Here is a 5450-nt window from a genome sequence, read left to right on the forward strand (position 1 = left end):
CTCTACTGAACCAGTCTAAAAGCAAGTCACTGTGGGAGATTTCACATAACTCTTCCTTGGAGAATCCAATTTGGCTCAGACTTGTGGCATTGGAAAGAGGACGCAGAAGGCTACTACAGGTAGCAATTTCAGAACTGGATGATCCGAAATTACAGAGATACATCAGATTCAATATCAGGCTTCTATAAAGTGAAAAAAGGTGTGTAGTTTTTTTTAAATTTTTGTGTAAGCTTGGTTTAACGGAATTCAAAGGGCATAGTAAAGCATTATTATCGGTAACTGATGCCCCGAGGAAAGAAAATGCAAACACCTAGTAAGGAACCTGAAAGCTCTAGCATGACTCATGAAGAAGAGGAAGAAATGCTACATGATATATCAAAATTACAAGAACAAGTGCAACAAATGTCACGCTCACAAAAGCTAACAGAAGCTAAGATAAGTGGCGTGGAATCTAAGATAAATGGCGTGGAATCTAAGATAAAGGGCATGGAAGCTAAGATGGATGGCATGGAAGCTAAGGTGAATGGCATGGACACTAAAATTGATGGCATGGATGATAAGATGGATGAATTGAAGAAGTTGCTACAAGAAAGGGTCACTAATGGTGAAAAGGTAGTAAAGGAAACTCATGATGAGAACAAAAGAAATGTTAATCATGATTCCATAGACTCTAATGTTGGATCGAAGACTCACCATGTTCCAAAAATCGATATGAGGAAGTTTGATGGCAAGGATCCCGCCACATGGATATTACAGATGGAGCAATTCTTCGATCTCAATAATGTGCAAAACACACAAAAGGTACGTATGGCAACTTTATATTTGGAACCAAATCAGTTTGTATGGTATCAATGGCTTTGTTCTCGTAAACAATTTATCACTTGGGCAATTTTTACGGAAGAATTGATAGCACATTATGAGGATACAAAAAGCAACACTTTTTTTAGCCAATTGATAAGTCTCAAACAAAAGGGTTCAATAATGGAGCACATTGAGGAGTTCCAAAAATTGAACATAAGGGTAAAAGATATTCCAGAGGAGCATAGGATTGATGTGTTCATAGGGTCTTTAAAGGATAATATCCAACATGATGTTCGCCTTTGGGAACCTGATTCATTAGAGAAGGCATTCAGGTTAGCAAGAAAAATGGAAAGCAAAATTATGGCAACTAGGAAGCATACCACTCACAACTATAAAGACGGAAGTGTTGTTGCCCATAGTCTTCCACAACCTACAAGGTTGACACCACAACAATTGGAAGAAAAAAGAGCAAAAGGGCTTTGTTACAATTGTGATAGCAAATACACAAAAGGTCATAAGTGTGCTGAGAAGAAATTATTCTACATAGATTGTGAAGAGGAAGAAGAAAAGGAGCAAGAAAGGTCAAAAGAAGAGGATATATTCCAGGAACAAAGCCTAGATGAAGAACAAATAAATCCGACCATATCTTGTAATGCATTGGCGGGAATTACCACTCCTCAAACCATCAAGATAGAAGGACAAATCAAGAAGAAAAAGGTAATAGTGTTGATTGATTCAGGAAGCACCCACAATTTTATTCATTGTAGGGTAGCAAAAGAATTGAATTGCTTCCTATATCCAGCACCAGAGTGTCAAGTGATGATTGCAAATGGAGGAACAATAAATTGTTCTGGAAAGTGCCATAATATCAAGCTATCCATGGGAGAATATGTATTGACTAGCCCAATGCTTTCCATTCCAATGGGAGGTGCTGATGTTGTACTAGGAGTCCAATGGCTACAATCCTTGGGTACAATAGCTTTTAATTTTCAAGAACTTTTCATGAAATTTTCTGTGGAAGGAAAGGAAGTTGAATTAAGGGGTATTGCAGGGAAACCAGGAAAGATAATCAGCTCTAATGGCATGACAAAGCTTCTAAAAAAGGAGCAAAGAGGTGTAATTGCACAATTATGTTCGCTAGATGTTTCCACATTGGAATCATCTATTTCTCCAGATCTCCAAAAAGTCCTGGACAATCATTCCAAGGTATTTGAGACTCCCAAAGGTCTCCCACCTATGCGTGATCATGATCATGCTATTCATCTGATTCCAGGAAGTGTTCCTCCAAACATCAGGCCGTACAGATATCCCTATGTCCAAAAAAGTGAAATTGAACGTATGGTTGCAGAAATGCTAGAGGCTGGTATAATTCAACCGAGTCAAAGTTCTTTCTCAGCTCCAGTAGTATTGGTGCACAAGAAGGATGGATCATGGCGCATGTGTCCAGATTATAGGGAGCTCAACAAGCTCACTATTAAAGATAAGTTCCCCATTCCTGTCATTGATGAATTACTGGATGAATTGCATGGATCAATTTACTTCACCAAGTTGGATCTTCGTTCGGGATATCATCAAATCAGAATGAAGATTGAAGACATTCCGAAAACGGCATTTAGAACTCATGAGGGTCATTATGAATTTTTGGTCATGCCTTTTGGCCTTACCAATGCACCTTCAACATTTCAAGGTTTGATGAATTCAATTTTCAAACCATTCCTTAGAAAATTTGTGTTAGTATTTTTTGATGATATACTAATCTACAGCAAGTCTTGGAAGGATCATGTTGAACATGTTGACAGGGTGCTACAACTATTGGAGGAGAAACAATTATATGCAAAAAGATCCAAATGTTTCTTTGGAGTCCAGGAGGTGGAATATTTGGGTCATATTGTATCTCATGAAGGAGTTAAGGTAGACCCTAGCAAAATTAAAGCCATTAAGGAATGGAAAATCCCCACATCCATAAAGCATCTGCGAGGATTTCTTGGGTTGACAGGGTATTATCGCAAGTTTGTTAAGAATTATGGGAGAATAGCAGCACCTCTAACAACATTATTGAAGAAAGATTCATTTTCATGGACTCCGGAAGCAACAAAGGCCTTTGAACATCTTAAAGAGGCAATGTGCCAAGCACCGGTCTTAGCTACACCGGACTTCACAAAAACCTTTATTGTGGAATGTGATGCTTCAGGAAATGGAATTGGTGCTGTTCTAATGCAAGATGAAAGACCCATTGCTTTTGAAAGTCGTCCAATCAAGGGAAAGTTTTTAAGCAAAGCTATTTATGAGAAGGAAATGTTGGCAATACTCCATGCACTTAAGAAATGGCGACCCTACCTAATGGGAAGACACTTCAAGGTAAAAACGGATCATGATAGCCTTAAATACTTTTTAGAACAAAGATTATCCTCTGAAGAGCAACAAAAGTGGGTCACAAAGATGTTGGGTTATGACTTTGAAATCATCTACAAAAAAGGGAAGCAAAATGTGGTGGCAGATGCACTCTCAAGAAAGGATGAGGATGTGGAAGCATTGTTGTGTGCCATTTCTATTATCCAACCAGATTGGATAAACGAAGCAAGGGAGGAATGGAAGAATGACGAAGAAGTGTGGGCACTTATTCGAAAGCTACAACAAGATTCCAGTACTTCTGATACATTTAGCTGGCAAAATGATTCGTTATGGTACAAAGATCGCTTATACCTCTGTAAGAATTCCCAGCTAAAACAAAAGATTCTTATGGAATTGCACACTTCTCCCTTAGGAGGGCACTCAGGATTTTTAAAAACTTACCACAGGGTTAAGAAGGAATTTTTTTGGGATGGCCTTAAATCAGATATTCAAAAGTTTGTGGCGGAATGTTTGGTTTGCCAACAAAATAAAGTTGAAACAATTAAGACACCGGGTCTATTACAACCTTTATCCATTCCAAGCCAACGTTGGGAGGAGGTTTCAATGGATTTTATCACAGGTTTACCCAAGTCTGAGGGAAAGAGTGTCATCATGGTGGTAGTTGACAGACTTACCAAGTATGCACACTTTTGTGCATTATCACATCCATTTAAAGCCAGTACAGTTTCTACTGCATTTATGGAAACAGTTCAAAAGCTACATGGAAACCCAAAGATTATTGTAAGTGACAGAGATCCCATTTTCACTGGAAATTTTTGGACAGAATTATTTTCTTGTCTTGGTACTCAGTTAGCTCATAGCTCATCTTATCATCCTCAATCTGATGGGCAAACTGAGATAGTAAACAAATGTTTGGAAGGATATCTTCGTTGCTTTGTATCTGATAAACAGACACAATGGGTCAAATGGTTGCCTCTGGCTGAATGGTGGTATAACACTTCCTTCCATACAGCAACAAAAATGACCCCATTTATGGCACTTTATGGGTATCAACCACCATCCATCACATCATATTTAAGAGAAAATTCTAAGGTTCAGGCAGTGGAACATCACATCGAACATCAACAACAAGTCCTCCAACTCTTAAAGGATAACCTCGTGTTGGCACAAAATAGAATGAAACAACAGGCAGATCAACATCGCAGTGAAAGAAGTTTTGATGTAGGTGATTGGGTATTCCTACGGCTACAACCATATAAGCAAATGTCCCTAAAGCAAGCTAAGAAGGATAATAAATTATCACCAAAGTATTATGGTCCGTACAAGGTGTTGCAAAAGATTGGTACTATGGCATACAAATTGGAGCTTCCTGCAGCTTCTCGATTGCACCCAGTTTTCCATGTTTCATGTTTAAAGAAGGTTATAGGTGACAAGCTCCCAATTCAAACAATATTGCCAGAACTTGACGAGGAAGGAAAAATTATATTGGAACCGGAAGCAGTCACAGAAACAAGAACTCGACAGCTACGAAATCGATCAATTTCAGAGTATCTTATCAAGTGGAAGAACTTATCCGCTGAAGATTCCACATGGGAGGATGAGAATTTTATGCAGAAGTATCCAGAACTACTCAAGCGTTGAGGACAACACTTTTTTGAAGGAGAGGGGCATGTTGGGTCCCTATAATACTAGTGATTACCCCATTACTATTGTAGTTATACCCCTTATTTATATTGTTGTGCCCCTATTACCCCCATATTGTTATTTCTGTGCCCCATAGAATCCCTCTATTGTTATTTTTGTGGCTTTATATTATTATTGTTAGGTCGGCTGGATTATATTGTGACTCCTTAGACTCCTATATATAGAAAGGAGGTTTTGTCATTTGTATCATCCAAGAATTGTTCATTTATGTAATGTAAAGGAGGTTGCCCCCTCGAAGAGGCTGAATTCTAAGGCGTGGATCTCTCTTTTCTATCTTTTTGTGAGCTGGTTTCATAACAGTGCAAGCCGCTTAGTGCCATCGGCTTACTCTAGCAGCGTTCGTTAAAACGTTGGTTATTACCCTTGGAGTTGTTGAAGGATCTGTCTAGGAAATAGTTGAGGAACGCTAGAACTAAAAGACAGCTGCTACAAGAAAAACAAGGTCGTGCACCTATGTTGAAACATGTTGCTGGAGTTTGAAACGTGGAGATCCTTACGTGTTGCTGGAGTTTGAAACGTGGAGATCCGTGGAGATTGGAGTTGAAACATGGTGTTCGTAAGTTTTTTTACATCAAGCTTGCACGTATACGTTA

This window comes from Pinus tabuliformis, chromosome 2_2 (genome assembly GCF_031772625.1).
Source record: "Pinus tabuliformis cultivar Carrire ecotype Pingquan chromosome 2_2, CPIR1, whole genome shotgun sequence".
Classification (NCBI taxonomy): Eukaryota; Viridiplantae; Streptophyta; class Pinopsida; order Pinales; family Pinaceae; genus Pinus; species Pinus tabuliformis.